The following is a 21,260-nucleotide window of genomic DNA, read 5'->3' as shown; positions in this document are numbered from 1 at the left end:
AGCTATAGTCCATGGGATCGCAAGAGTCAGACACAGCTTAGCAACTAAACCACCACCTCTTTATATTTAACCCTCTCATCACTGTCTCTTTATTTAACCCTCTCATCACTGTCTTAATCCTTTCATGTCTCCATGTTTTATTCTGGATTTTTTTTTAAGAACTTTCTTTCAGTTTAGTAATTCTCTATTCAGTTGTGTTTCATTTCTTACTGATTTTATCTACTGAATCTTAAACTGCTACTGCTAAGTCGCGTGAGTCGTGTCCGACTCTGTGCGACCCCATGGACAGCAGCCCACCAGGCTCCTCCGTCCCTGGGATTCTCCAGGCAAGAATACTGGAGTGGGTTGCCATTTCCTTCTCCAATGCATGAAAGTGAAAAGTGAAAGTGAAGTCGCTCAGTCGCGTCTGACTCCTAGTGACCCCATGGACTGCAGCCTACCAGGCTCCTCCATCCATGGGATTTTCCAGGCAAGAGTACTGGAGTGGGGTGCCATTGCCTTCTCAGTCTTAAACACTTGTCATTATATTTTTCATATTAGAATTCTGTTTGGTTCTTTTTCAAACTTACTATGTCTTTTGTAGCTTCCAGTTCTTTGCCAAAACTTAAAATCTTGTCTTTTATCTTAAATCTATTAAGCATAGTTTTCTAAGTCTGTGCCTAATATAATAATTAGCTAGCTCTAATAGCTGGAGTCCCCACAGATCTAATATTTGTTCTTTCTGCTGGTTCTTGTTTATGTTACCTTATCTCTTTGTGTTCCTAGCTATTTAAAAATGTTTATTGAATACTGTATTTGCAGAATCAGAATTAATTTCTGGCCCAAGATGACATTTTCATTATCTAGAGAGCATTTCGCTTTTTTTCCTTCTGCCAGTGCCCAAAGGCAATAGCAATCCAAAATACTTTGATCCAAATTCAGGGATTGAAATAATTAGATCTTTAAAAAACAGTGAGATATAATTACATGCCATAAAATTCACCTGTTTAAAGCGTACTTACAGTTCAAGAGTTTTAGTATACTTGTAGAGTTCTGCAACTTTCACCATAATCTAATTATAGAACAGTTTTATCCAAACAACTTTATGCCATAAAGAAATCCTGTTCCAAGTAGTACTCACTCCTCATTCCCTTCCCAACTCTAGAGAACTGCTAATCTACTTTTGGTTTCCAGGCTTTGCTTTTTCTAGACTTTTCATAAAAAGAATAGCACAGTATGTGGTCTTTGTGACTAGATTCCTTCAGTTAGCATATTTTCAAGCTTCATTGTGTGGTAGCATGTGTCAATACTTTATTCTTTTTTATTGTTAATAGTATTCCATCAAATGGATATACCATTTTTGTTTATTTATTTATCAGTTAATGGCGTTTGGACCATTTCCACTTTGGTTATTATAAATATTGCTGCTGTGCATATGTATGTACTAGGTTTTGTGTGGATGTTTTAATTTCTCTTGGGTATATGAATTGCTGAGTCATATGGCAACTCTATGTTTAATATTTTAAGGAATTTGCAACTGGTTTACGAAGTGAATGGATTCTGGGCTGAAGTTCCTATAAGTGTCAGTCAGCTGCACTTTTAAAAGCAGAAATTGATTTAGTCCATTTGTATTTGGCTGCTATAACCAAATACCATACACTGGGTGGCTTATTTATAACAGTAATTTATTTCTTACAGTTCTGAGCTGAGAAGTCCAAGACCATAGTGCCGACAGATTCAGTGTCTGGTAAGAGCCCAGTTCCTGGCTCACAGAGTTTTCTAGCTATAACCTCATGTGGCAAGAAGGAACAAGAGGGCTCTCTTGAGCTTCCCGTACAAAGGCAGTAATTCCATTTGTGAGGGCTCCACTTTCATGACTAATCAACTCCCAAAACCACCTCCAAAATCCATCTCAATAGGGATTAGGTTTCAAGATGAATTTGGAGGAGTTACAAACATTGAGCTCATGGCAGAAATACTCTCAAGGAAAAACAACACTAAATGCCGTGCTCAACTCTGAATTCCTTTCTTCTCTCTGTTCTCAGCCTGATAATTATTCTCTATCTTGTTACATATTTTATGCCTTAAAGTAGATTTCTTACTATATATTCTATCTAGACGGTCTAGTTTTCTCAGAGTTTGATCTGAATTACCTAGTCTATCACTATTGGTAGTAGAAGTCCTTTAGTTATTTCTCTAGTTGTCAGTTCTTCCCAACTCTACTGTGAATTCTTTGACAAAAAGGGCTGTGTGTCTTGTTCATTTCTGCAGTACCAGATCCTATCACCTAGTACGTATTTTATAAATGTTATGCAAGTCTTAAGTTCTTGCTTTCAAGTATGGAATGGATGCTGAGTAATTAAAGCTGCTCACAAAATCTGGGAAAGCCAGAGAGCCAACCACAGTAACAATGAAGCTAGAGCAAACTTAGGTCCACAAATGGTCTAAGGCAGACCAGGCCATTGTTGCTGACGGGCCCATGCACTGCACTTGTATTACTGATACCAATAAAGCTACATTCTAGAGCCGCTCCTGGGGAAGTAGGGCTATTGCTACTGCTAAACAGAAGACCAACAGGAAAAGGGATGGCAGTAGGGAAGAGCAGGGGAAGCTGAGGAAGAGAGTGCAGTAATGGACATGGTAAATTCTGGAGAAACCTGATCTTGTGAAAGAATTGATAACAGAATTTAGTCTTTTTCCACTCTTTCAAAAATGTCATCCTCCTCCAAGCCATTTAAATTCCACCACTGTTCAAAAGGATTTCTTCAGTAGCTGCTATGTGGTCCACGTGTCCCAACAGCTTCTATGTAAATGACTTTCAAGTAGAACAAGAAACTTGTTAATAAAAAGGATTATATTTCTCATCCACTTACATAGATAAAATTTTTTATAGTAAGAATGCTTCTGAAGAAGCATGGTACTCCTCCAGGAATATCATCTGGTTCTCAGTCATCCTGTCCACAAGTATATCAGATCCAAAACCAAGGAGTAACTCTGTAGAAGACTGGGATAATCTGTCTGTGCCACAAAAGACTTTGTTTTTAAATACACTTTGCTATTAATATATACCAAAAGATTTCTATGCAACAGGAAATGAAGGACTATCCAGAATCCAAGTGACTACTTCATCTCATTTCTTATATATAGGGTCCCTAGAAGGAAATGGCAACCCACTCCAGTATTCTTGCCTGGAGAATCCCATGGACAGAGGAGCCTGGTGGGCTACAGTCCACCGGGTCGCAAAGAGTCGGACACAACTGAGCGAGTTCACTTCACTAAGCAGTCTGTTATCTTTCCACTTTAAAGTCTTCCTCTATTTGATAAGAGTAAGTACTTGGATGGGATGAAGGTACTCCATATTGGCCAGAACTAGAAGTCCTCTATCCATACATTTTTAAAGGGATGGGTATTAGCCTAATATGTAGATAGATCATAAGTTATAAACATCAGTGCTTTTTTTTACATACAGGTTATCTCTCTTTCTTTTCTTCAAAATTACAGATAATATCATAAAGAACATCTATTACTTTGCAGAGGTCCAAATTTTAGGTCAAAAGGGATATTCATATAAATTTTGATAAGTTTATTGAATTCCCATTAAGTTAATTCATAACTTAATTATATGAATGAGCATCTGTTTTTGTACATTTTCACTAACTTCGTTCTCTTCCGTTCAGTTCAGTTGCTCAGTTTTTTCCAACTCTTTGCGATCACATGATCTGCAGCATGACAGGCATCCCTGTCCAACACCAACTCCTGGAGCTTGCTCAAACTCATGTCCGTTGAGTCAGTGATACCATCCAACCATCTCATCCTCTGTCATCCCCTTCTTCTCTTGCCTTAAATCTTTCCCGGCATCAGGGTCTTTTCTAGTGACTCAGCTTTTCGCATCAGGTGACCAAAGTACTGAAGCTTCAGCATCATCATCAGTTCTTACAATGATTACTCAGGATTGATTTCCTTTAGGATTGACTCGTTTTGATCTCCTTGCAGTCCAAGCTACTTCCAAGAGTCTTCTCCAACACCACACTTTAAAAGCTTCAGTGCTTCGGTGCTCAGCTTTATTTATGGTCCAACTCTCATATCCATACATGACTACTGGAAAAACCATAGCTTTGACAATACCAACCTTTGTTGGCAAAGTAATGTCTCTGCTTTTTAATATGCTCTCTAGGTCAGTCATAGATTTTCTTCCAAGGAGCAAGCATCTTTTAATTTCACAGTTTCAGTCACCATCTGCAGTGATTTTGCAGCCCAAGAAAATATAGTCTGTCACTGTTTCCATTCTTTCCCCATCTATTTGCCATGAAGTGATGGGACCTGATGCCATGATCTTAGTTTCCTGAATGTTAAGTTTTAAGCCAGCTTTTCACTCATCTCTTTCACTTTCATCTAGAGGCTCCTGAATTCCTCTTCACTTTCTCCTCTAAGGGTGGTGTCATCTTCATATCTGAGGTTGTTGATATTTCTCCCAGCAATCTTGATTCCAGCTTGTGCTTCATGCAGCCTGGCATTTCACATGATGTACTCTGCATATAAGTTAAATAAGCAAGGTGACAATATACAGCCTTGAAGTAATTCTTTCTCAATTTGGAACCAGTCCGTTGTTCCATGTCCTGTTCTACCTGTCGCCTCTTGACCTGCATACAGATTTCTCAGGAGGCAGGTATGGTGGTAAGGTATTCCCATCTCTTGAAGAATTTTCCATAGTTTGTTGTGATCTACACAGTCAAAGGCTTTAGCGTAGTCAACAAAGCAGAAGTAGATGTTTTTCTGGAATTCTCTTGCTTTTTCTATGATCCAGCGGATGTTGGCATTTTGATCTCTGGTTCCTCTGCCGTTTCTAAATCCAGCTTGAACATCTGGACATTCTCGGTTCATGTACTTTTAAAGCCTAGCTTGGAGAATTTTGAGCATTAGTTTGGTAGCATGTGAGATGACTGAAATTGTGTGATAGTTTGAACATTCTTTGGCATTGCCTTTCTTTGGGATTGGAATGAAAACTGATCTTTTCCAGTCCTGTGGCCACTGCTGAGTTTTCCAAATTTGCTGACATATTGAGTGCAGCACTTTCATAGCATCATCTTTTAGGATTTGAAATAACTCAGCTGGCATTCTATCACCTCCACTAGCTTTGTTTGTAGTGATCCTTCCTAAGGCCCATGTGACTTTGCACTCCAGGATGTCTGATTCTAGGTGAATGATCACACCATTGTGGTTATCTGGGTTATTAAGATCTTTTTTGTATAGTTCTTCTGTGTAATCTTGCCACCTCTTCTTAATATCTTCTGCTTCTGTTAGGTCCATACCGTTTCTGTCCTTTATTGTGCCTATCTTTGCATGAAATGTTCCCTTGGTATCTAATTTTCTTGAAGAGATCTCTAGTTTTTCCCATTGTATTATTTTCCTCTATTTCTTGGCATTGATCACTGAGGAAGGCTTTCTTAAGTCTCCCTGATATTCTTTGGAACTCTGCATTCAGATGGGTATATCTTTCCTGTTCTCCTTTGCCTTTCACTTCTCTTCTTTTCTCAGCTATTTGTAAGGCCTCCTCAGACAACCATTTTACCTTTATGCATTTCTTTTTCTGGAGGATGGTTTTGATCACTGCCTCCTGTACAGTGTTACGAACCTCCATCCATAGTTCTTCAGGCACTCTGTCTGCCACCAGACCATTAAGGTTTGGTTTAAATCAAATCCCTACGATTATATTCGGAGAAGGCAATGGCACCTTACTCCAGTACTCTTGCCTGGAAAATCCCATGGATGGAGGAGCCTGGTAGGCTGCAGTCCATGAGGTCGCTAGGAGTCGGACACGACTGAGCGACTTCACTTTGACGTTTCACTTTCATGCATTGGAGAAGGAAATGGCAACCCACTCCAGTGTTCTTGCCTGGAGAATCCCAGGGACAGGGGAGCCTGGTAGGCTGCCATCTCTGGGGTCGCACAGAGTTGGACACGACTGAAGCGACTTAGCAGCAGTAGCAGCAGCAATGATTATACAGTGGAAGTGACTTCCCTGTTGATCCAGTGGTGAAGACTCCACATTCTCAATGCAGGGAGCTGGGGTTTGATCCCTGGTCTAGGAACTAGATCCCAGATGCCACAACTAAGAATTTGCATGCCACACTAAAGACCTGGCACAGCAAAAACAAAAAACAAAAAACAGAGAGATCTCACTGATTCATGTTTCTTTGGATGCTATTAAGGTTGAAAAAATTTTTAATGTTAAGTGGTAACTTGCAGTTGTCAGCAAATTTGAAAAACTCAGCAGTGGCTACAGGACTAGAAAAGGTCATTTTTCATTCCAGTCCCAAAGGAAGGCAATGCCAAAGAATGCTGAAACTACTGCACAATTGCACTCATCTCACACGCTAGTAAACTAATGCTCAAAATTCTCCAAGCCAGGCTTCAGCAATACGTGAACCGTGAACTTCCAGATGTTTAAGCTGCTTTTAGAAAAGGCAGAGAAACCAGAGATCAAATTACCAACATCCGCTGGATCATCGAAAAAGCAAGAGAGTTCCAGAAAAACATCTACTTCTCCTTTATTGACTATGTCAAAGTCTTTGATTGTGTGTATCACAATAAACTGGAAAATTCTGAAAGAGATGGGAATACCAGACCACCTGACCTGCCTCTTGAGAAATTTGTATGCAGGTCAAGAAGCAACAGTTAGAACTGGACATGGAACAACAGACTGGTTCCAAATAGGACAAGGAGTACGTCAAGGCTGTATATTGTCCCCCTGCTTATTTAACTTATATGCAGAGTACATCATGAGAAACACTGGGCTGGATGAAGCACAAGCTGGAGTCAAGATTACCAGGAGAAATATCAATAACCTCAGATATGCAGATGACACCACCCTTATGGCAGAAAGTGAAGAAGAACTAAAGAGCCTCTTGATGAAAGTGAAAGAGGAGAGTGAAAAAGTTGGCTTAAAGCTCAACATTCAGAAAACTAAGATCATGGCATCCGGTCCCATCACTTCATGGGAAATAGATGGGGAAACAGTGGAAACAGTGGCTGACTACTTTTCTGGGCTCCAAAATCACTGCGGATGGTGATTGCAGCCATGAAATTAAAAGACACTTACTCCTTGGAAGGAGAGTTATGACCAACCTAGACAGCGTATTAAAAAGCAGAGACATTACTTTGCCAACAAAGGTCTGTCTAGTCAAGGCTATGGTGTTTTCCAGTAGTCATGTATGGATGTGAGAGTTGGACTATAAAGAAAGCTGAGCATCGAAGAATTGATGCTTTTGAACTGTGGTATTGGAGAAGACTCTTGAGAGTCCCTTGGACTGCAAGGAGATCCAACCAGTCCGTCGTAAAGGAGATCAGTCCTGGGTGTTCACTGGAGGGACTGATGCTGAAGCTGATACTTCAATACTTTGGCCACCTGATGTGAAGAGCTGACTCATTTGAAAAGACCCTGATGCTGGGAAAGATTGAGGGCAGGAGGAGAAGGAGATGACAGAGGATGAGATGGATGGATGGCATCACCGACTCGATGGACATGAGTTTGGGTGAACTCCGGGAGTTGGTGATGGACAGGGAGGCCTGGCGTGCTGTGGTTCATGGGGTTGCAAAGAATTGGGCACGACTGAGTGACTGAACTGAACTATAGATGGTTCTACAAGTATGATATTAAATACTTAATATCAGTAAGTATTTCAGTGAATCGATGAATATCAATTGTGTGTCATTTACCATTCAAACATATTTAAGAGGCCTTGTTTTTTTTGTTGTTGTTGTTACATAATTAGCCCATTTATTATAGGCTAGCAACATTATCAAATGGTGGTGCTTCAGCTGGTCCTTCAGTTCCATCAGTCTTCTGATGGCAGACTTTACTGTGACACCAGAAGTGGTGTGCATGTCCAGGCCCCACCAGCTACAGTTTTCATGCAGGAACCACAGTTCCAAATGCCCACAGCTCATCTCTTCATCTTGGTGTTGCCACAGAAGGGGTAGGTATACTTGGCGTGCTGGCTGATTTCAATTTTCTTCACCTTTTTCCTGAGGGAGGCACCTTAACAGGTCCTGTATTTGCCCACAATTCCGACCTTGGTGTGTTTTGCCATGTTAATGCAACCTAGATCCGAGCCCAAGAGCTGAGAGGCCTTACTTCTTAATGGAAGATTATAATGATGATGATGATGATTTGTGAGATATTTCTACCTTTTCCCTATCCTATTGGTGGTGTGCTCAGAATTGGTGGTATGCTCAGACTTGTCCAAAATAATAAAAATATTCTTGTGGAAAAATAATTCCTCTTCTCACCCACTTCCCCTGCTGCCCAGAGATGTGCACATTCTTATAACTGGAAACTGTGAATATGTTATCTTATGCAGCAAAAAGGAATTAAGAGATGGAATTTAGGTAGTAAACAGCTGTTCTTCAAATAGGAAAATTATCCTTGATGATCTAGTGGCCCTAGTGTAGTCACTTGGGTCTTTAAAAGTGGAAAGGGGAGGCAGAAGAAAAGGTCAGAGTGATGCAACAAGATGTGAGAAGGGCTTAACTTCCATGATTGGCTTTGCAGGTAGAGGAAGTGGCCAAAAGCCTATGAAAGTGAGTGGCCTCCAGAAGCCAGGGAAGGCAAGGAGAGAGAGTCTCTCTTAGGGCTTGCAGAAAGGAATACAACCCTGACAACACCCTGATTTTAGCCCAGTGAGACCCACATCAGACTCAGACCTCCAGAACTGTGAAAAAAAAAAAAAATTAAGCCACTAAGTTTGTGGTAATTTGTTACCCCAACAATAGAAAGCCAATGTCGATGGTAAAGTAGTGCACAGATATTACCAAAAGGTATAGAAATGGGACACAGGGTTTGGGAAGCACTATATGATGCAAGATGCTGAGGGATCCACGTGTGTCTAGAGTTATATGTAATTACCCGTGGAAAGCAGGGTTACCTTGGAGGTGGACAGAGTTAGGAGCAGCACTCTTTGACTGAAAGCGCCTAGTAATCCAACTACATTATAGCAAACTGAAGTTAACTAGAGTATGAGGCACCTTCTTTCTCTGGCCCTGGGCTGCATTAAGAGAATACCCACCCCATTCATTCCAACGTCTTTGTGTTACATTCAAAATTGCACTTGGTTACCTACTAATATAAGTTCAAGCATGCAGTACGAATGTTCCTTCAATAGCAGAAGGCAACATAAAGATAGCAATAAAAAATAAACAATAAAAGTTATTAGTTGACATTCAGGAAAAAGGGCACTAGAGTACTGGCAAATCTGCTTCAGAATTCTAGGAAAAACCCAGTAAACCAAGATCCATGTAGCATCTAAATTTTAGGGACGATACCTCATTCTCTATTTTTTGATTAGCAATAAAACCTGAGAAGCCAAACCATTCTCTTCTTTATAAAAGTCCACGTACTAAGGTGAGGAACTGCGTAGACCTGCCATTGTGCCTGCAGTAGTTACCTGATCTAAGAATATGTTTTTGTGTACAGCAGTCATGTGTGCTATTACCAAATACTGAGGAGAGGAGAAGGAAGTGACACTCACAGGGGGAAAACCTTGATTCTTGAGAAAGAACAGAAAAAAAGTTGAGACTAATTTACTAATATTGTTGTTCTTTGGGGGAAAAAAACTATTTCTCTTTGTGTATATACATAAACACACACACACACACACACACACACACACATATATATCTGACAGCTAATATTTTCCAATGACATCTCCCAACCCACATTTCCTTACGCTAGGTGATCTTGCCATTTTGCCATTAAGAGATGGAGTCTTGTGACAGCAGCAGCATGGCAGAACGACACAGTGTCTCCCCTCATTATACACCCAGTAGAACATCCACAACTCGACAGAGGTGCATCTACCAAACGTACGAGGATGCCAAGGAGCTCCACATACCCGTACATCTAAAGGTGGGTGGACTGGAACAGACAGAGGAGGCGGGGCCAGGGGAATAGTGGAGCTGGTACCCACAACCCCGGCTCTCCAGAGAGTGCAGCAATAGCAGGGCAGGTGGTGTGTACAACTCGAGCCTCCAGGCTGCAGTTACGTGTGCACCTGTGGCCACAGGTAACTGGGCAGCAGTGGCAGTGGGGCCTGGGACACTGACCTTCCAGCCACTGAGGTACGCATGATGCCTGAGCCTTTCCTCCAATCCCACAGCAGCAGAGCCTATGAAGCTTAAAACACTGAACACAGCAGAGGCTCCCATGCATCCTGGCTCTCATCTCTCCAGGCCTCCAGCCTCCCTCTCTCCCAGCAGCAGCAGAACCCAACACTCAGGAGATTCTACACATGGCAGAAGAGCCCAGCATCCTGGTGCCCCAGGCAGAAACTCCAGTGATACTGGCAATACCAAGGCACCACTGCCTCTAGAGGCACAAGAAGCCATAACAAGGCCTCAGGGTGACGCCTGACAGAGGAAGTGAAGGGTATAAATTGGCAACACTCAATTCTAGCCAGAGGCAGCTCAAGCAAGAGAAACCAAAACCTTGTGCTATATAGGGCCACCTACTAGAAAACAGACTTTATTTTCTTGGGCTCCAAAATCACTGCAGATGGTGACTGCAGCCATGAAATTAAAAGACGTTTGCTCCTTGGAAGAAAAGCTATGACCAACCTAGACAGCATATTAAAAAGCAGAGACGTTACTTTGCCAACAAAGGTCCATATAGTTAAAGCTATGGTTTTTTCCAGTAGTCATGTATGGATGTGAGAGTTGGACCATAAAAAAAGCTGAGTGCCGAAGAATTGATGCCTTGAACTGTAGTCTTGAAGAAGACTCTTCAGAGTCCCTTACACTGTGAAGAGATCAGACCAGTCAACCCTAAATGAAATCAGTCCTGAATATTCATTGGATGGACTTATGCTAAAACTCCAATACTTTGACCACCTGATGTGAAGAACTGACTCATTGGAAAGACCCCAATGCTGGGAAGGATTGAAGGCAGGAGGAGAAGGGGATGACAGAGGATGAGATGGTTGGATGGCATCACCAACTTGATGGACATGAGTTTGAGCAAGCTTTGAGAGATGGTGAAGGACAGTGAAGCCTGGAGTGTTGCAGTCCATGGGGTCACAGAGAGTCAGACGTGGCTGAGTGGCTGAACTGATGCTAGAGGAAATCTTGCCCTAAAAATTGAGGGGCTCTTGTTGCATATGTGTGTGTGTGTGCTAGGTCGCTTCAGTCATGTCCAACTCTTTGCAACCCTATGGACTGTGGCCCACCAGGCTCCTCTGTCCATGGGATTCTCCAGGCAAGAATACTGGAGTGGTTTGTCATTTCTTCTTCTAGGGGATCTTCCCAAGTCCATGGGGTCACAAAGAGTCAGACAGGACTAAGGGATGAACAACAACAACAGCAACGGGAAAACAGAATAAAAGCCTTTAATTTCTAATGAATCATTAGAATCAAGTAGAAGGGTATTTGTTACTTGAAATGTATCAGTAGATGAACAACTTATCAAACACTACAAATACCCACAGTAACACTGTTCCACAGAAAGAAAATGATAGTTTTCCAAAAACCAAACTTAAAATCATGGAATACTGCAATCTAACTGATTGTTGTTTTTAGTTGCTAAGTCATGGCCAACTCTTTTGTGATGCCATGGACTGTAGCCCAACAGGCTCCTTTCTGCATGGGATTTCCCAAGTAAGAATACTGGAGCATGTTACTATTTCCTTCTCCAGGGGATCTTCACAATCCAGGGATTAAACCTGTCTCCTGCATTGGAAGGTGGATTCTTTAATAATGAACCACCAATCTAATTGATAAAGAATTCAAAATAGCTGTCACAAAAAAACTCAACAAGGTACAAGAAAACTCAGAAACCCAGTTCAATCAGCTTAGCAATAAAATTAATGAACAGAATACTTTAACAAGGATATTGAAACTCTAAAAAAGAACCAAACATAAATTTGGCAGCTGAAGAACCCAGTATATAAAATGAAGAATACATTAGTAATCACTGGAAACAGAGCAGATCATATGGAAGAGCATCTATTTGTCACTTCCACTGTATAATCACAAGGGATTTGATTTAGGTCATACCTGAATGGCCAACTGGTTTTCTGTATTTCTTCAATTTAAGCCTAAGTTTTGCAATAAGGAGTTCATGATCTGAGCCACAGTCAGCTCTTTGTCTTGTTTTTGCTAACTGTATAGAGCTTCTCCATCTTTGGCTGCAAAGAATATAATCAATCTGAGTTTGGTGTTAACCATCTGGTGATGTCCATGTATAGAGTCACCTCTTGTGTTGTTGGAAGAGGGTGTTTTCTATAACCAGTGTGTTCTCTTGGCAAAACTCTGTTAGCCTTTTCCCTGCTTCATTTTGTAGTCCAAGGCCAAACTTGCCTGTTATTCCAGGTAACTGTTGATTTCCTACTTTTACATTCCAATCCTGTGGGGAGCTGTCCGTGAGAACGGGGTCCTTTGTCCGAAGGACACAGCTCTGGGAGCTGCCTCAGTCTTTGAGGGTTTGTTTGCAAACATAGCTCTCTGTCCTGCCACCCCAGAGATTAGGTGCTTATTTACTGTAGGCACCTGGAGTTTTGTGCAAACTTCTCACGCACAGAGAAATGTTATCTGGTGTAAGAAATAATAACAGGGTGCCATTCCCATGCTCTCAAGATTTCTTGTGACTGTTTGTAAGATGTATAGGTCAACAAAGAAAATGTTAACTGTCTTGTCTTTCTCACGCTCTTCTGTATAAATATGAGATGTTGAATAAAGTTGGTGTCAGACTGCATCCCTTCGTGGAGACGTGTCTGAACCTCTCGACCCCATCTTTGTTGTAGATTTCTCTTGCTTTAGTTTCTTTTCTCAGCCCCGCTGTGCACGTTCTCGGGACCTGATCGACTTTGCCGGCTAGCACCAGCAGGTGGCGCCCGAACAGGGACTCGGGAATCGGAGCGCGACGTCGGCTGCTGCCCGCAAAGATTGAGGTAAGAAACAAGGAATTCCTAATTAATTAAAGTAAAGGGCAGGGAGTCTTATTGTCGAGAGTAATAAATCATGGGACAAGGCAATAGCCGCCAGTTATTTGTACATATGTTGAAAACTATGTTAAAAGGTAGGGGAATTCATGTAAATAAGTTACAGCTAGAGAAGTTTTTACTTTTTATAGAAGAGGTTTGTCCCTGGTTTCCAGAGGAAAGAACAGTTAGTCTGGAAACTTGGAAAAAAGTAGGAAAACAATTGCAGACATATTACTCCTTACATGGTCCCAATCGTGTTCCTGTGGATGCTTTTTCTTTGTGGACTCTCATAAGAGACTGTCTGGATCCTGAACATGAGGGGCATAAAATTCAAACGGCTCTCAGGGATTCCACAGAACCCAAAGTTGCAGAGCCTTCTGCCCCTCTGCCTGAGCCGCTTTATGCTGTGCCTGAGGGAACAGCTTGTAAGGCTGGAGGGAGTGATGATGTGTTAAGCTCTGATGAACAGGAAGAGTTAAATGAACAAGCAGCTCAGTACCATAGAGAGGATGTGCCTTGGGAGATGATGGTTAACATGCAGCCCCCCACGGGAAAAGGGGAATTAAAGCATTCAGGGCTTTCTAAAGAACAGCTGGAGAATTTAATTCAGAAAATTGTTATAACAGTAAAAAAGGAGGCACAGGGAGACTCCCACTCCAGCCAGCCTGTGCCTCCAGCATGTCCTCCCTCGGTTCTTGCTGGACTCGATCCACCTCCGCCTTTTGTAGAACCGCGAGAGCTTATATCTATCCCTGCTTCTTGCCCGGTGAAAACATAAAAATTAAAAGTGAGATATTATTATCTCCTCTTCAACAAGCAATTAAGCCTGCTAATGAAGAAAGAGAACATATTCCCGGGTTTTCAGGAATCTATCCAGTATTTGAAAATGCTCAACAGCAGAGGTATTATGAACCGCTGCCCTTTAAACAACTTAAAGAGTTAAAAATGGCTTGTGCACAATACGGCCCGACTGCGCTGTTTACTCAGGCTATTATAGAGACTTTAGGAAATCAAAATCTGCCACCTAATGATTGGAAACAGGTTGCTCGAGGTTGTTTATCTGGAGATTATTTACTATGGAAATCTGAGTTTGCTGAGCAGTGTGGGATCACGGCGACAGAGACTGAATACCACTTATGAAATGATGGTGGGAGAGAGAGATTATCGAGACACTAATAGTCAACTTAATTATTTGCCTGGAGCCTACCCTCAGATTAGTGCTGCAGCTCTGCGAGCATGGAAAAAACTTCCAAATTCTGATAAAAAGACTGAAGATTTATCTAAAATTCGCCAGGGGCCAGATGAACCATATCAGGATTTTGTTGCCTGCCTGCTTGAGACAATTGGTAAAGTGATAGGGAATGAGCAGGCGGGGATGGTGTTGGCTAAACAGCTTGCTTATGAGAATGCCAATTCGCCTTGTCAAGCTGCCTTGAGACCTTACAGAAAAAAGGGAGGCTTATCCGATTATATACGGATTTGTGCCGATATCGGCCCTTCGTATGTTCAAGACATAACTTTGGCCGCGACATTACAAGAAAAGACAGTCAAAGAAGTACTGTATCAGCAACAAAAGCAGGATAAAACTAGTGGTCGGCCTCGAGTCCCTGGCTCTGGCTGCTTCTCTTGTGGCCAAATGGGCCATCAGGCCGCCCACTGCCTGCAGAAACAAGCCCAGAGACCTGCTCAAGCCCCTAACATTTGTCCTAGGGGTAAAAAAGGCAAACACTGGACAAAGGATTGCCATTCTAAAACTGACTTACAGGGAAAGCCACTTCCTCCGGTCTCTGGAAACTGGGTGAGGGGCCAGCCCCAGGCCCCGAAACAATGTTACGAGGCGATGCAAAATCTGACCACATTGGAGAGGCTTCAGGGCCAAAACGCAAAACTGTTGCCGAGTTGTTCAGAACAACTGCAGGGAGTACAGGATTGGACCTCAGTTCCTCCACCTACACGGTATTAACTCCAAAAATGGGCATGCAGGCTTTGCCAACTGAAATTTTTGGCCCTCTTCCGAAGAACACTATGGGCCTCCTATTGGGGAAAAACAGTACTACAATAAAAGATTTATTAGTAGCCCCTGGAGTCATAGACTCTGATTATATGGGTAAAATAAAAATTATGGCCCATTTGCCACAGGGCATAACAGTAATACAATCTGGTCAACGTGTTGCTCAATTAGTTCTACTTCCTACAATTCCAGTTGGAAAAGCCATTAAGCAAGAACGAAGATCCCAAGGTTTCGGGTCTTCAGACACTTATTGGATTCAGGCCATTGATAAACAGCGCCCTGAACTTCTACTGTATATTCAAGAAAAGCCCTTTAAAGATATTTTGGATACTGGTGCAGATGTTTCAGTCATATCTCGAAAACATTGGCCTGATGAATGGCCTAAACAGGTTGTAATTTCTACTTTGCAAGGCATTGGGCAATCACACAACTCAGAACAGAGTTCAACCTTTTTAAAATGGAGGGACGAAGAAGGACATGAAGGACACTTTCAACCTTATGTTTTGCCAGGACTGCCAGTTAATCTATGGGGGAGAGATGTTATGATGAATATGGGGGTATATCTTTATAGTCCAGATAAAAAGATTAGTAATCAATTGTTAGACCAAGGCCTTTTACCCCATTAGGGGTTGGAGATAAATTCACAAGGGCCTTTACAACCCCTGATCCCTACAGTTAAAAATGATAAAAAAGGTATAAGATGTTTTTAGGAGGGGTCATTGATCGTCCTACAATCCATGCTGATCCGATAAAATGAAAGTCTGACGATCCAGTATGGGTTGATCAGTGGCCCCTATCAGTAAAAAAGATCACGGCCGCTAATCAGCTTGTACAGGAACAGCTTGCTCTCGGCCATATTACCCCCTCAAATTCACCTTAGAATTCACCTATTTTTGTCATTAAAAAAAAAAAACAAAACAGGTAAATAGAGGCTATTACAAGATTTACGAAAAGTTAATAAAACAATGGAATTGATGGGCCCCCTTCAGCCGGGGTTGCCTACCCCCATGGCCATTGCAAAAAATACTTACAAAATTATTATTGACTTAAAAGATTGCTTTTATACTATTCCCCTTGCCACTAATGACTGTCAAAGATTTGCTTTTAGTGTCCCTTCTACAAATTATAAAAAACCTATGAAAAGATATCAGTGGCAAGTTTTACCTCAGGGAATGGCTAATAGTCCTACTCTCTGTCAAAAATTTGTTGCTCAAGCTTTAAAAACCACTAGGCCCTTGTACTCCCAAGTATATATTATTCATTATATAGATGACATTCTTTTGGCTTATCAAGATGAGGAGTTGCTATTAACAACATTTGCTTATATACAAAATACATTACAGGATTATGGTTTGATTATCACAGCAGAAAAGGTGCAACGCTTCCCCCCCTATTCTTATTTGGGTTTTTTTCTGGAAAATGAATGGTTTCGAGCTCAAAAGATAGAGATTTGTAAAGATAACCTGGCTACCTTAAATGATTTTCAAAAACTGTTAAGAGATATTAATTGGATAAGACCTTACTTGAAGCTAACTACAGGAGAAATAAAGCCTCTTTTTGATATTCTAAAAGGTGACCCTGATCCAACTTCCCCCCGAACTCTGACTCTGGAGGGAAGACAAGCCTTAGATAAAGTTGAACAGGCCCTGTCTAAACAACAAGCTACTTATTGTGACTATACTCAAGAATGGGGTTTATATATTCTTCCTACTAAACATGCTCCTACAGCAGTCTTATTCCAAGGATTGCCTTTAAGATGACTTCACTTGCCTGCCTCTCCCTCTCGGGTACTAACCCCCTATTATGATTTGGTTGCTGCCCTAATAACTCTTGGGTGGTCAGAATCCACTGTATATCTAAAAAGAGACCCACATTTTATATGTGTTCCATTTTCTAAAATTCAGCAGGACTGGCTGTTTCAGTTTAGCAACAATTGGGTTATTGCTTTAGCTGGTTTTAGTGGACGGCTTGATAATCATTATCCCTCAGATAAAATTTTGCAATTTGCTCACTATCACCAATTTCTCTTCCCCAAAATCGTTGTTTCTCAGCCCCTTGCTGACGCCCTAACTGTATTTACTGATGGCTCTTCTAATGAAATAGCTAGTTTGATTATACAGGACAATACCACCACCTGGCGTACTAATTATAAGTCTGCTCAAGATGTAGAACTATTTGCCGTTTTTCAGGCTTTATTACAAATTTCTGCTCCATTTAATTTATATTCTGACAGTCAATATATCATAAGAGCCTTAAACACTATTAAAACTGTTCCATTTATTGGTACCCTGAATTCTACTATCCAAACTCTTTTTCGTGATATACAACATTTAATTTGTTCCAGAGTTAATAAATGCTATTTTGGTCATATTCGTGCTCACTCTGGACTTCCTAGACCTTTAGCACGAGACAATGCTTTGGCTGACAAAACTACACGTATGATAGTTCCTTCATTAGAACAAATGACAAAGACTTCTCACAGCTTACACCATCAAAACAGCAATAGCTTGAGACTTCAATTTGACATTACTCAAAAAGCTGCCAGACAGATTGTTAAGCAGTGTCAAACATGTCCTCAATTTTTTAGCGTCCCCCATTATGGAGTTAATCCCCGAAGATTGTTGCCAAACGATATATGGCAAATGGATGTTACCCATATTCCTGAATTTGGTAAACAAAAATTTGTTCACGTTACTATTGACACCTTCTCTGGCTTTTTACATGCCTCTCTACAATCTGGAAAAGCTAACAAACATTGTATAGCTCATTACATTAAATGTTTTGCTGTTATGGGAACCCCTAAGTCCATAAAAACAGACAATGGTCCAGGATACACTGGAAAAAATTTTCAACTATTTTGTACACAATTGTCTATCTCACATAAAACGGGTATCCCTTATAATCCTCAAGGTCAAGAAATTATTGAACAGACACATCAAACTCTCAAACATCAATTACAAAAACTAAAGAAGGGGGAATTGTATCTCAATACCCCCTCCAACTCTCTAAACCATACTTTATTTGTTCTAAATTTTTTACAATTGGATGTAAGTGGCCGTTCAGCAGCACAGCAATTTTGTAATTTTGATGCGCAAACAATAAGACCTAAAGTCTTTTGGAAAGACCCACTTGTGGGAAAATGGTATGGACCAGATCCTGTACTAATCTGGGGACGAGGGCATGTTTGTGTTTTCCCACAGGATGCCGAAGCGCCGCGCTGGCTGCCGGAAAGGTTGGTACGCACGGCGGAGACGATCGCTAGTAAACCAGATGAAGAGATTGGTGATTCAAGAGCACGATGAATTACCATCTTGGCAACAATTTCAGGCATTGATGCAAGAGACACAGAATCGTGTTGCTGTGCAGGGCGATCCGATATCGCCTTTAAGCTTCCTGATAACCTTATTAATTATCTCAAATCAGATTAATACTGCACATTCTAAAGAATATTCAAATGCTTACTGGGCTTATTTTCCCGATCCTCCCCTTCTCCAACCGGTGGGCTGGGAGGGTCGGTCCATTCCCATATACACTAATGATACTGTAGCTTTGGGTGGTTTTTCAGATAAACATATTATTCCACTATTCTTAATAATTTTAACTGTTTTATTTCTTGCACTTTGTTTAATTAAAAAACTGATTGATGATCTATAGATGATAAAGGCTTCCATCTATGGAAATGGTCTGCGGTTAAAAGAACATAAGCGTGCGCCTATATAAAAAGAAAGGGGGAGATGCGGGGAGCTGCCTGTGAGAACGGGGTCCTTTGTCCGAAGGACACAGCTCTGGGAGCTGCCTCAGTCTTTGAGGGTTTGCTTGCAAACATAGCTCTCTGTCCTGCCACCCCAGAGATAAGGTGCTTATTTACTGCAGGCACCTGGAGTTCTGTGCAAACTTCTCACGCACAGAGAAATGTTATCTGGTGTAAGAAATAATAACAGGGTGCCATTCCCATGCTCTCAAGATTTCTTGTGACTGTTTGTAAGATGTATAGGTCAACAAAGAAAATGTTAACTGTCTTATCTTTCTCACGCTCTTCTGTATAAATATGAGATGCTGAATAAAGTTGGTGTCAGACTGCGTCCCTTCGTGGAAATGTGTCTGAATCTCTCGACCCCATCTTTGTTGTAGATTTCTCTTGCTTTAGTTTCTTTTCTCAGCCCCGCTGTGCACGTTCTCGGGACCTGATGGACTTTGCCGGCTGGCACCGGCACAATCCCCCCATGATGAAAAGGACACCTTCTTTGGTGTTAGCTCTAGAAGGTCCTGTAGGTCTTCATAGAACTCATCAATTTAAGCTTTCTTCAGCATTATTGCTTGGGGCATAGACTTGTATTAGAGTGTTCTTAAATGGTAATCAGCCGACATCATTCTGTCCTTTTTGAGACTGCACTCAAGTACTGCATTTCAGACTCTTCTGTTGACTATGAGGGCTACTACATTTCTTCTAAGGGATTCTTGCCCACAGTAGTAGATATAATGGTCATCTGAATTAAATTTGCCCATTTCCATTCATTTTAGTTCACTGATTCCTAAGATGTCAATGTTCACTCTTGCCATCTCCTGTTTGACCACTTCCAATTTACCCTGATTCATGGACCTGACATTCCAGATTCCTATGCAATATTGTTCTTTACAATCACTCGGTGAATTGGCACATGAATTAATCCTTTCCATCTCCTTTTCTGCTGGAATTTGTCCAAAGAAGAAACCTGCTGGTCTGCTTGACTGGTGACTTCCTAACATTTTATCAGTCCAGGCTCTCTAATGTTTCTGCTGCCAATAAAGTGCATTTTGTGCCTTTCCTTAACTCATAGGTGAAACACACAAAAACTGATCAGTGATTGCTTTGCAAATTTCCCAAAGCTGGGGACTGTATTTCAGTCCACCTCATCCTGACCAGCGTCAGACAGAATGTTTCCATTGCTAGCACCTTTTTCTTCACAGAACTTACATTCCCGCTGTAACCTTGTGCCTATCAGGAGGCTGGTCCCCAGCTCCAGGTGTGATTCTGTGCCCTGCAATGCACCACAGAGCCAAGCTGAGCAGAAGGGCTGGAACCTGAATTTAAATCTCAAGTCCATTAGTTGTGGGTGTCCCTGGTGGCTCAGTGGTAAAGAATCCACCTATCAACACAGGAGATGGGTTTGATCCCTGGATTGGGAAGACCCCCTGGAGAAGGAAATGGCAACCCACTCCAATATTTTTGCCTGGAGAATCCCAAAGACAGGAGAGCGTGGCGGGCTACAGTCCATGGGGTTGCAAGGAATAGGACACAACTGAGCAACTACACAAGAACAATCCATTAGTTGATGAGATCAAGATGAACTTCAATGAACCCATTCCCTACAAGAATGTCAGTGAAAGTCATGGGGAGTCAGGGTGTATAACCATTTAATTAATCTGATTTTTATTTTCTACAGATAGGAATTAAGCTCAGGTTAATTCTCATTTCTCGGGAAACAAATTGTAATTTAACTCAGCACCAAGGATGCCTTCCAGTCATGGTATTATAGCTCCTTGTGCAAGGGATCACAGACCCAGCTAGAGCAGCTAAGCCTACTCTCAGATGTTGGAGGCAGGTAGCAGAATTTGCCCAGCAAAGCTTTAGTCAGTTACTCCTTAACTGACTTGTCAAGTGCCAGAAAGTAGTTTCCAAAAGAAATGAACTGTTCTCCACTGGTATTCTTTTTCCACTCCCCTCCCCTGTGCCTTGTTGTCTACCTGACGCAGCAGCACAGAAGCTTTGGTGCAGATCTAGTCCTGAGTAGTGGCAGGTGGCCTCAGAATGGCAGTGTGAAATGTAATCAAAGAAATCAGCTCCATCTGGGGGAGGGGGCCACTTTTCATGACAGTTGAGAGAATAAATAGTCACAGGACTTTGATTTCACTAGATATGGATTGGGATATGAAATGAAATAAATGGCCAGCTAGGTGCTAAAAATTTAAACAGCCCACAGCTGCTTCATCAGCTATGGGCAGTACAAAACCAAACCCTTTAGCTTTTTTCCAAGTTCTCATTTCTCATGAACAGAGGAGAGAAATGGGCCTTGGGATTTGGGAGTGGAGCCAGATGCATTGGATATTAAGAGGTAGGGATGCTCCTTTTCTACCCAATACAATTTTCAGCAAGAGACCCTCCCCACCCCCACCCCCACATACACAAAAGGGTACAGTGTCACAAGACCATGAGACATGTCAGTGAAATGAAGTCCATTCCCTCCTTGAGGTCTGTGATATGACATAGATCTGAGATAATCCTTAGAGATCTAATCTAGTTATTTAATGTTCAGGAAGAT

General features: G+C 41.6%; 1 pseudogene; it reads right to left on the bottom strand.

Moving 5' to 3' along the window:
- Positions 1-7,698: 7,698 nt before the first annotated feature.
- LOC112587951 lies at positions 7,699-8,069 on the bottom strand (annotated as a pseudogene).
- Positions 8,070-21,260: the final 13,191 nt, after the last annotated feature.

The sequence above is a fragment of the Bubalus bubalis genome, chromosome 11, assembly GCF_019923935.1.
Source record: "Bubalus bubalis isolate 160015118507 breed Murrah chromosome 11, NDDB_SH_1, whole genome shotgun sequence".
Classification (NCBI taxonomy): Eukaryota; Metazoa; Chordata; class Mammalia; order Artiodactyla; family Bovidae; genus Bubalus; species Bubalus bubalis.
The sequence above is the reverse complement of the archived record's forward strand: the minus strand, read 5'-3'. Positions and strand labels throughout refer to the sequence as shown.